Raw genomic sequence first — 11,410 nt, forward strand, 5'->3', positions numbered from 1 at the left:
CACTTACTTAATTTCAGATGCCGCCTCCCACTGTGGGTCCAAGGAGCACGCTATGGTCAATGAGTCAAAAATCCAACTCAGATGGACTGCAACCAAATTGATCTTCTTTGCGCACTTAAATCTGGGGACACCCCACATAGCCACGTGCCATGATATTAAGTAAGCAGATGCTTAGGTCCGTGTGTTAGCTGAGACAGGCAGTGGCCAGTGACCAGCGTTATCCCCCATCTGGCCCAGCCCTGCTCCCGGGCGAAGGGCTGTCACGAGCACATGACACACACTGGCTGAGGTTTCCTTTTGAAGTGGTGTTTTATCTCTGTTACTAGTGTTTAGGGGTAAGAAACGTACCGAGGGCAGGGGTCAGCTCCGGTCCCCACCTCGGCCACGGGGTGAACTGCGGAGAAGGCGTCTGGGACTGCTGGCAGGTGCAGGGTTAGTTAGGGGTGAGAGAGGGCATTGCCACTGCTGAGCACTGGAGGTGTATTCGCTTCCTTGCCAGGTGTCAGACGCATATGGAGACGGGATGGGGGAGAGGGATGGCGGAGAGGGATAATTGCCCTTAGCCAGCGATTCCCACCTCCCCCATCACTCAGGAGACTAAGCAAGCACTCCTCCGGGGTTTTCCGGGGTGGAGGCAGGCCGTGGAGGAAGGTAGGAAGATGGGCGGGCCTCGGATGCAGGTCCACGTGACAGGTGTCTTCCAGAGACCACGTGACTGGAGAGAGATGGTGCTGCTGTGTGCAGGCCAGAGGGTGAGTGCACCCCGAGATTAGCACCATTTCCCAGCGACCTCACACACTTCCTTTTCCTGTGTTTCTTTTGCTTTTTTGACAACTGCTCCTCCCACTGTGCCTTGCGGTTCTAATCTCGCACCTTCACGTTATGATTTACCTTTGACGGACCAGGAGGATTCCGACAAGGTTACCTTGTGGGTAGGGATTGGTCACACCCTGCCATCACCCAGCTGGCCGTGGAGTTAGCCACGTGGCTGACAGGAACCCAAAGGCCTTGCTCATAGCTATTTTAAGTCCGAGTCTGAGCAACGTTGGAAACTATTCAGCGTGAATTCGGGTAGATCACAAAGCACTTCTGGCGGCTCCGGGGGGAACATCACCCCACACAGGAGACGTGTTAGAGACGCTCAGGAAGACATGCCCGGGTTCGGGGACGAGGCCCCAGTGTGATCCGCGAGGACGTCTGCGCGCCTTTTCCCTGCTGTCACTGTCGCCTGCTCTCTCCCACTATCCTATTAAAATGTTACTTTCTTCTTCATCTGTTCAATGCACGTTTTTTAACATCTTCCCTCTGCGAGCTGCTCTGACCTGTGCTATTTCTCTGACATTTCTCTGGTAATGCTCCCCAAACACCTGCATTTCCTTTAATTTATTTTTTATTGATTTCAGAGAGGAAAGGAGAGGGAGAGAGAGACAGAAACATCAGTGATGAGAGAGAATCATGGCTTGGCTCTGCCTCCTGCACGCCCCCCACTGAGGATCGATCCCACAACCCGGGCCTGGAATGTGACCTCCGGGTTCGCAGGTGGATGCCCAACCACTGAGCCCTGCACTTCCTTTCTGCCAGCGTGTCCGTCTCCCCGTAAAACCGCAGCTGTGGTGTTTCTGAGACACACCGCCCAGAGGAGACCTACGTCAGCTGCCAACAAGGGCCCCTCTGCCTTTCCTCTGGCAGCGCCCCCAGCCTGTGGGGCAGTGCACCTCGAGGCTGCAAACACAGGGACAGCTCCACTCATGTGCCTTTTTGGGAACCGGTGAGAAGAGGAATGCAGGATAAAGGAAGACGCGATCCGCCCTTTATAGAACACGGTCGTCTGCATTTCTTCTTCCCTGCACAGGAAGTCCGTTAAATGCTGTGCATTTTGCATTCTTTTCTACTGGAACAACCAAAAAAGGCTGCGTAAGGCCGAGCCGGCGAGGAGATGTCTCAGCCCCTCGCATTCCTCACAGAGCCTGCAAAGAATGGCGTGAGTCAGCGGGAAGATCGTGGGCCACAGGCAGTCAATTGGAGAGCCTCCTTCAGGAGCGGCCGGTATCGGAAGTCCTCCCGGGTGCCCAGGGGCCTGCGGCTTGCAGGCAGGGGCGGTGCTCTCGGTCCAATTCCTGTGGGGCAGGCGGTGCCCTACACAGAGCCCTTCTTGGGGTTCATGACTAACGCCACACGAGCATGGCTGGGACTGTCATGGTTCCCCAAAAGCTTCTGAGGCACATGCCAGGCAGGTGGGCAGGGCAGCCCCGGCTCCCACTGGCCCTGGGCATCGTGCCATCTGGGTCGCACAGTCCCCTGGGGAAAGAGGCCTCCCCCCACCCTGCAGGTGGCCAGCGCGAGCGCGAGGCCGAGCCTGCTCCCTGGAGCCAGAGCGGCGCCCTCTGCTTTTCCTCCCGACCAGGGCCCCGGGGAGCCTGCCTGTGGGGTGAGCGGCGGGGCCACCTATGGGGGGGAGCTGTGCCCAGGGCGCCAGCAGGGCCGGGGGAGACGGAGGATGCAGGGGTTCAGCTTCCCTCCCCGGCACCCTCTGCCCCCTGGGTGTCGGTGGCTGGTGGTGGCGGCAGGTGTGGGCTGTGCTGGCCGGTTGTGGGTGGGAGGAGGCAGTTTTTGTTAGTTTGGGCACCTGGCCTCTTCCCTGGCCCTTTCAGCTGAGTGTAGGCGCAGCTCCTGCGAAGCAGCTTTTCGCCGTCAGCACCACAGCGCCCGTGACTGCCTGGGCGTCGGTGATGTGAGGTACCTGTGCCCACCCCAAGGACCGCATGCGCAGTTACAGGCCCTGCAGTGTCAACGCGAGGTGACCACAGCGCCGAGTCCCCCAGGACCCCTGTGGACCCCGCTCCACGGCGTCCCATACCGCCTTGAACCTCCCTTCCAGCCGCGATGCTTGAACCCCGGGTGTTCCGGTCTTATTGGGGGGGGGGGCAGGTTAGCGCAGAGCTGGGAGACGGGAGCTGAGGACTGCCCCTCTGATCTTGGCACAGTTACAATTTTATTTCTGAGATTTCAATAACGGGCATGTTTTTGTTTTGAGAGAGGGAAAAACGCACCATGTCTGCACTGTGACTTCACTGATGGTATAATCCGCACACTTTTAGGAATATGTTTAATAACACACATTGGGCTGTCCTAGAGCACGTGAAAGTCTGTACTTTAAAATATATCTAGCGTGATCGTTCTCGGTAGCGTCTCTCATTTAACCGTCACAAGACGCCACTCACTTTACCTGTAGGAAAAGCAACCCGCGTGACAAGTGGTGTGAACGTGAGCCAGGCTCCGTCACGCCTGAGGGCAGGGCCCCTTGCTGGTGCGGTGGGCTTCACGGGCCGTGTCTTCTCCCGCAGCCTGGAGTCCAGCTGCTCACAAGTCACGTCTGAGATGTCAGAACCGGGGGTCCACATTGAAGGGGGACCATGTCCTGGCTGGGTTCTCAGTGGGAACTCTTGGAGGTCGCTTTGCTGTGACCAGCGTCCCGATCCCTCGACTCTGGAACTTTCAGTGACGCCCCTGAGCACACGAGGCCCTGAGTGGCCTCTTCCCCGCAGAGGACCTGCCCGCATGGCTGGGACCCCGGGCCGGGCGGGCAGGGCACAGGTGACCGCCACCAAGAAGGGTTGTTTTCTGAAAAGCTAAATGCTTACGACGCTCCCAGAGGGGAGCCCCGGGCTGCGAGCCTGTTCCCTGAAGTCAGGGCTGTTGAGTTGTTTTGAAAGTTGTTAAGAGTTCATGAGAAACGCATGTGAATTCTGAGACCCCACACTCTATTCCCAGGGACACTGACCCTGTGGGTCCCCTGCCTGGCCCCTTATCGTGGACTCTGGGGACGCAGACCCAGCCACTCCAGTGCCGCGGAGTCAGCAGCCGGCATTCTGGGAAGTTCTGACTTCCCACCAGAGTTGGCCGAGGGCCAGCGCCAGCCAGCAGATTCCCCCGGGGCCGGACCCCAGGCGGAGTTGCCGGGAGAGGCCCATCTCTTCCCGCCTTTATGACTGAATTGTTGAAAATGAAGTATGCAATCCTGGGCTGTCCTATGGAGCTTGGGGAACAACAGAGCCAGCCTTCGGGGGGCCCGTAGCAGAACCCCCTCTCCTCGCTGTCATCAGGGACAGTTTCTTAAATTTTCAAAAAGCCACGTCTCCACGGTTTGCGCATTTGTACACTCACTTCCCATGTGGCACTGGGAAATCACAGAACTTCCTGCTCAGAGGCAGCCGAATGCAGAGAAATTTAATTAAACATTTTAGTACCAAGCCTGTCCGGCATGTCTCCGACTCCTGGCTCGGAGGCTCGCGGCTGGCGAGGTGGTCTCAGGGTTAAGGAGAGACAGCAAGGCTTCCCGGGCTCCTACGGTCTAAGTGACTTTTTGTTTTGAATCATAGGATTTCTTAACTTTTTTATTTTACTTTTTTGGTTCTGAATGTTGACCGCGTTCTTGGCGTGTTGACCTAACGTATGTGCTTTATGACGTGAAGCACACACTCAGGGTCCCCAGTGAAAACAATCCCAAGGACCCACGGCCCAGCCGCCTCCCCTCCCCCACCCGCTGGTGAGGACAAGGTTCAAGGTCATGAGGACCTTCGAACGCACCACAGAGACACCTGCTCCCCGGCCTTGCTGGGAGCCTTTTGGGAGCTGTTGGTCATTTGTTCTTGGGAAAAAAAAACACAAAAAACACAAAGGATCGCGGTCGGTTCTGAGCTGAAAAGAAAGCCGGTCTAGGGAAAGTGGGGAAAGCGGGGAAAGTCAAAGCGAGAAGCACGGGGTTTTGTTCTGGTGTTTCCTTCGGGAGGCACTCGAGGGTCTGGGAGCCTTTGGTGTCTTCACTGGTGTGAGCACCGCTCTCCAAGGCCCCGGCAGCACTGAGGCCTAAGCCAGGGGACACGGGGCGGGAGCCCCAGCATCGCCTCTGCCGCCCGCAGCACAGACTTGACCTCAGTGGTGCCGATGGCAGCGTTGACCGAGCACAGACTGGGCCCGCACTGTGCCGGCATCTTCCAGAGAGTCTCCCTTTTTTATTGATGGAGGACGGACGTACCACAGTTCAGGGTACAACACAGTGATTCGATGCTGTATCTATTGTGAAATGACCGCACGTTAAGTGTGACCCCCGTGAGCCCCACCACGCTCACCTCTCATAGTTACAGGGTTTTTCTTGTGATGAGAATGGTGAACACCTACTCTTAGCAACTCTCCAATACACGATGCAGAAAAAAATAGAGGGAAAAACAAATACACGATGCGCAGCATAATTAACCGCGGTCACAGGACTTCCTCATGTGATCGCCGAAGTCGGCACCTTTGACCCCTGCACCCAGCCTCCCCACCCCCTCCCCAATCACCACCTCGGGCCATCTGCGTGGGTGACCCTTTAATCAGCCGTCCCGTGGGACAGGTACCACCCTCTCCCGTGTTTAGGTCCCGGGGGTTCTCGGGCAGAGAGGCTGCCCAACTGCCAGGACCTCACGGTGCTCAGCAGCGGTTCCCGTGCTCTAGACCGGCTCCCTTGTGGGGTCACTCACTCCTGGGAGACACTGACCAAACTCCCTGGAGTTGGGTGCCCGAGTGAGTGACACTCGTGATTGGTGGAGAAGGTGCGTGGGAGCAGTGACAGCCTCCCTTTGGGGTACCTGCCCGTCAGAGGCCACAGGGGAGGGGACCTGCCCATCAGGGGTCCCAGGGGAGGGGACCTGCCCGTCAGAGGCCACAGGGGAGGGGACCTGCCCGTCAGGGGTCCCAGGGGAGGGGACCTGCCCGTCAGGGGTCCCAGGGGAGGGGACCTGCCCGTCAGAGGCCACAGGGGAAGGGACCTGACCGTCAGAGGCCACAGGGGAGGGGACCTGCCCGTCAGGGGTCCCAGGGGAGGGGACCTGCCCGTCAGAGGCCACAGGGGAGGGGACCTGCCCGTCAGGGGTCCCAGGGGAGGGGACCTGCCCGTCAGGGGTCCCAGGGGAGGGGACCTGCCCGTCAGAGGCCACAGGGGAAGGGACCTGACCGTCAGAGGCCACAGGGGAGGGGACCTGCCCGTCAGGGGTCCCAGGGGAGGGGACCTGCCCGTCAGAGGCCACAGGGGAGGGGACCTGCCCGTCAGGGGTCCCAGGGGAGGGGCCCTGCCCGTCAGAGGCCACAGGGGAGGGGACCTGCCCGTCAGGGGTCCCAGAGGAGGGGACCTGCCCCTCAGAGGCCACAGGGGAGGGGACCTGCTCGTCAGAGGCCACAGGGGAAGGGACCTGACCGTCAGGGGTCCCAGGGGAGGGGACCTGCCCGTCAGAGGCCACAGGGGAGGGGACCTGCCCGTCAGGGGTCCCAGGGGAGGGGCCCTGCCCGTCAGAGGCCACAGGGGAGGGGACCTGCCCGTCAGGGGTCCCAGAGGAGGGGACCTGCCCCTCAGAGGCCACAGGGGAGGGGACCTGCTCGTCAGAGGCCACAGGGGAAGGGACCTGACCGTCAGGGGTCCCAGGGGAGGGGACCTGCCCGTCAGAGGCCACAGGGGAGGGGACCTGCCCGTCAGAGGCCACAGGGGAGGGGACCTGCCCATCAGGGGTCCCAGGGAGGGGACTTGCCCGTCGGGGGTCCCAGGGGAGGGGACCTGCCCGTCAGAGGCCACAGTTGAGGGGACCTGCCCGTCAGGGGTCCCAGGGGAGGGGACCTGCCCGTCAGGGGTCCCAGGGGAGGGGACCTGCCCGTCAGGGGTCCCAGGGGAGGGGACCTGCCCGTCAGGGGTCCCAGGGGAGGGGACCTGCTCGTCAGAGGCCACAGGGGAGGGGACCTGCCCGTCAGAGGCCACAGTGGAGGGGACCTGCCCGTCAGGGGTCCCAGGGGAGGGGACCTGCCCGTCAGGGGTCCCAGAGGAGGGGACCTGCCCATCAGGGGTCCCAGGGGAAGGGACCTGCCCGTCAGGTGTCCCAGGGGAGGGCACCTGCCCGTCGGAGGGCACCTGCCCGTCAGAGGCCACAGGGGAGGGGACCTGCCCGTCAGAGGCCACAGGGGAGGGGACTTGCCCGTCAGGGGTCCCAGGGGAGGGGACCTGCCCGTCAGGGGTCCCAGGGGAGGGGACCTGCCCGTCAGGGGTCCCAGAGGAGGGGACCTGCCCGTCAGAGGCCACAGGGGAGGGGACCTGCCCGTCAGGGGTCCCAGGGGAGGGGGACCTGCCCGTCAGAGGCCACAGGGGAGGGGACCTGCCCATCAGGGGTCCCAGGGGAGGGGACCTGCCCGTCAGGGGTCCCAGGGGAGGAGACCTGCCCATCAGCGGTCCCAGGGGAGGGGACCTGCCCGTCGGGGGTCCCAGGGGAGGGGACCTGCTCGTCAGAGGCCACAGTGGAGGGGACCTGCCCGTCAGAGGCCACAGGGGAGGGGACCTGCCCGTCAGGGGTCCCAGGGGAGGGGACCTGCTCGTCAGAGGCCACAGTGGAGGGGACCTGCCCGTCAGAGGCCACAGGGGAGGGGACCTGCCCGTCAGAGGCCACAGGGGAGGGGACTTGCCCGTCAGGGGTCCCAGGGGAGGGGACCTGCCCGTCAGAGGCCACAGGGGAGGGGACCTGCCCATCAGAGGCCACAGGGGAGGGGACCTGCCCGTCAGGGGTCCAGGGGAGGGGACCTGCCCGTCAGGGGTCCCAGGGGAGGGGACCTGCCCGTCAGGGGTCCCAGGGGAGGGGACCTGCCCGTCAGGGGTCCCAGAGGAGGGGACCTGCCCGTCAGGGGTCCCAGGGGAGGGGACCTGCCCGTCAGGGGTCCCAGGGGAGGGGACCTGCCCATCAGGGGTCCCAGGGGAGGGGACCTGCCCGTCAGGGGTCCCAGAAGAGGGGACCTGCTAGTCAGAGGCCACAGGGGAGGGGACCTGCCCGTCAGAGGCCACAGGGGAGGGGACCTGCCCGTCAGAGGCCACAGGGGAGGGGACCTGCCCGTCAGAGGCCACAGGGGAGGGGACCTGCCTGTCAGAGGCCACAGGGGAGGGACCTGCCCATTAGCGACCACAAGCGCACCTGTCTGAGAAACGCCGGTCACTTAGACTGTCTACATCAAAGGGAGACACTGACTAAACTCCCTGGAGTTGGGTGCCCAGGTGAGAGACACTCGTAAAGAAGGTGGGGGGGGGGGGTCCTTAGGGCTCAGTCAGCGGTGGGGACGCCTGACATGCTGTGGTCACTGCTGAGGGACACTTCACGCGCCTGGTGGAGCCTCACACACACTCAGCTGCCTGCAGTGTGTCCAGGGCTGCGCAGTGCACAACAGGCGGTCTAGGGAGAACGCCCTCACGTGCAGTAAGGATAACTCGAGAAACGTTCCCCCCAATTTTTAAGTTAAAACAGAAGTGATTTGATTAGGGGAAGCCCAAGGCAAACATTTCTAAAGGAAACCCCGTGGGCTGAGGTGATGGCTCGCGGGAAGGCTCGTGGAGCACCGAGAGGCAAACCGCCTGAGCAGAAGGCAGGCGGCCTCCCCCGGCCTCGGTCCCTGGCTGGGAAGGGGGGACAAGGACAGGTGTCACTCTGGAGTCCTGAGGACTCAGTGAGGCAGTAGGCGTTGTGTTCCAGGGGGCGCGTGGCCCACAGCAAGCCTTCCTGTGTCCGCTGTGGGGGGGGGGGGCTGTAAAGGGCATGAAATAGACAACAGCTGTGGATCAGCACTCACAGGAGCAACACATACACAACAGCCAGACAGGTTCTCTGGTCTCTGCTGGTGGGAGCCCAGGTGAGGGGCCCACAAACTAAACTGGAGAAGAGAACTGCACTAATGGAACCTTGTGGACGCTAATGGAGCAATGTGAGCTAATGGAGCCGTGTGCGCGCTAATGGAGCAGTGTGTGAGCTAATGGAGCAGTGTGTGCTAATGGAGCAGTGTGCGCTAATGGAGCAGTGTGTGCGCTAATGGAGCAGTGTGTGAGCTAATGGAGCAGTGTGTGCTAATGGAGCAGTGCGCGCTAATGGAGCAGTGTGTGAGCTAATGGAGCAGTGTGTGCTAATGGAGCAGTGTGCGCTAATGGAGCAGTGTGTGCTGATGGAGCAGTGTGTGCTAATGGAGCAGTGTGTGCTAATGGAGCAGTGTGTGCTAATGGAGCAGTGTGTGAGCTAATGGAGCAGTGTGTGCTAATGGAGCAGTGTGTGCTAATGGAGCAGTGTGTGCTAATGGAGCAGTGTGCGCTAATGGAGCAGTGTGTGCGCTAATGGAGCAGTGTGTGAGCTAATGGAGCAGTGTGTGCTAATGGAGCAGTGCGCGCTAATGGAGCAGTGTGTGAGCTAATGGAGCAGTGTGTGCTAATGGAGCAGTGTGCGCTAATGGAGCAGTGTGTGCTGATGGAGCAGTGTGTGCTAATGGAGCAGTGTGAGCGCTAATGGAGCAGTGTGCGCGCTAATGGAGCAGTGTGCGCTAATGGAGCAGTGTGAGCACTAATGGAGCAGTGGGTGCTGATGGAGCAGTGTGAGTGCTAATGGAGCAGTGTGAGCGCTAATGGAGCAGTGTGAGCGCTAATGGAGCAGTGTGCGCGCTAATGGAGCAGTGTGCGCTAATGGAGCAGTGTGAGCACTAATGGAGCAGTGGGTGCTGATGGAGCAGTGTGAGTGCTAATGAGCAGTGTGAGCCGCTAATGGAGCAGTGTGAGCGCTAATGGAGCAGTGTGCGCGCTAATGGAGCAGTGTGAGCGCTAATGGAGCAGTGTGCGCGCTAATGGAGCAGTGTGCGCTAATGGAGCAGTGTGCGCGCTAATGGAGCAGTGTGAGCGCTAATGGAGCAGTGTGAGTGCTAATGGAGCAGTGTGAGCGCTAAAGGAGCAGTGTGCGCGCTAATGGAGCAGTGTGAGCGCTAATGGAGCAGTGTGAGCGCTAATGGAGCAGTGTGAGCACTAAAGGAGCAGTGTGAGCGCTAATGGAGCAGTGTGAGCGCTAATGGAGCAGTGTGCGCGCTAATGGAGCAGTGTGCGCGGTAATGGAGCAGTGTGCGCGCTAATGGAGCAGTGTGAGCGCTAATGGAGCAGTGTGCGCGCTAATGGAGCAGTGTGCGCGCTAATGGAGCAGTGGTGAGCGCTAATGGAACAGTGTGCACGCTAATGGAGCAGTGTGAGCGCTAATGGAGCAGTGTGAGCGCTAATGGAGCAGTGTGCGCTAATGGAGCAGTGTGAGCGCTAATGGAGCAGTGTGAGCGCTAATGGAACAGTGTGTGCGCTAATGGAGCAGTGTGAGCGCTAATGGAACAGTGTGTGCGCTAATGGAGCAGTGTGAGCGCTAATGGAGCAGTGTGTGCTAATGGAGCAGTGTGAGCGCTAATGGAACAGTGTGAGCGCTAATGGAGCAGTGTGAGCGCTAATGGAGCAGTGTGAGCGCTAATGGACAGTGTGTGCGCTAATGGAGCAGTGTGAGCGCTAATGGAGCAGTGTGAGCGCTAATGGAGCAGTGTGAGCGCTAATGGAGCAGTGTGCGCTAATGGAGCAGTGTGAGCGCTAATGGAACAGTGTGTGCGCTAATGGAGCAGTGTGAGCGCTAATGGAGCAGTGTGTGTGCTAATGGAGCAGTGTGTGCTAATGGAGCAGTGTGAGCGCTAATGGAGCAGTGTGAGCTAATGGAGCAGTGTGAGCGCTAATGGAGGCTGTGTGCTAATGGAGCAGTGTATGGTGCGCTAATGGAGCAGTTTGTGCTAATGGAGCAGTGTGAGCGCTAATGGAGCAGTGTGAGCGCTAATGGCGCAGTGTGCGCAAATGGAGCAGTGTGTGCGCTAATGGAGCAGTGTGAGCGCTAATGGAGCAGTGTGTGCTAATGGAGCAGTGTGAGCGCTAATGGAACAGTGTGAGCGCTAATGGAGCAGTGTGAGCGCTAATGGAGCAGTGTGAGCGCTAATGGACAGTGTGTGCGCTAATGGAGCAGTGTGAGCGCTAATGGAGCAGTGTGAGCGCTAATGGAGCAGTGTGAGCGCTAATGGAGCAGTGTGCGCTAATGGAGCAGTGTGAGCGCTAATGGAACAGTGTGTGCGCTAATGGAGCAGTGTGGAGCGCTAATGGAGCAGTGTGTGTGCTAATGGAGCAGTGTGTGCTAATGGAGCAGTGTGAGCGCTAATGGAGCAGTGTGAGCGCTAATGGAGCAGTGTGAGCGCTAATGGAGCAGTGTGTGCTAATGGAGCAGTGTGTGCGCTAATGAGCAGTTTGTGCTAATGGAGCAGTGTGAGCGCTAATGGAGCAGTGTGAGCGCTAATGGCGCAGTGTGCGCAAATGGAGCAGTGTGAGCGCTAATGGAGCAGTGTGTGCTAATGGAGCAGTGTGAGCGCTAATGGAGCAGTGTGAGCTAATGGAGCAGTGTGAGCGCTAATGGAGCAGTGTGTCGCTAATGGAGCAGTGTGCGCTAATGGAGCAGTGTGAGCTAATGGAGCAGTGTGAGCGCTAATGGAGCAGTGTGCGCTAATGGAGCAGTGTGCGCTAATGGAGCAGTGT

At 60.0% G+C, this 11,410-nt stretch overlaps 1 protein-coding gene across 1 annotated transcript in view; it reads left to right on the plus strand.

Moving 5' to 3' along the window:
- The window catches only part of SYNPO2 (synaptopodin 2), a 153,782-nt gene that overhangs the window by 126,332 nt on the left and 16,040 nt on the right, over positions 1-11,410 (plus strand). The window lies entirely within an intron of this gene.

Source organism: Cnephaeus nilssonii, assembly GCF_951640355.1.
Source record: "Cnephaeus nilssonii genome assembly, chromosome: 5".
NCBI lineage: Eukaryota > Metazoa > Chordata > Mammalia > Chiroptera > Vespertilionidae > Cnephaeus > Cnephaeus nilssonii.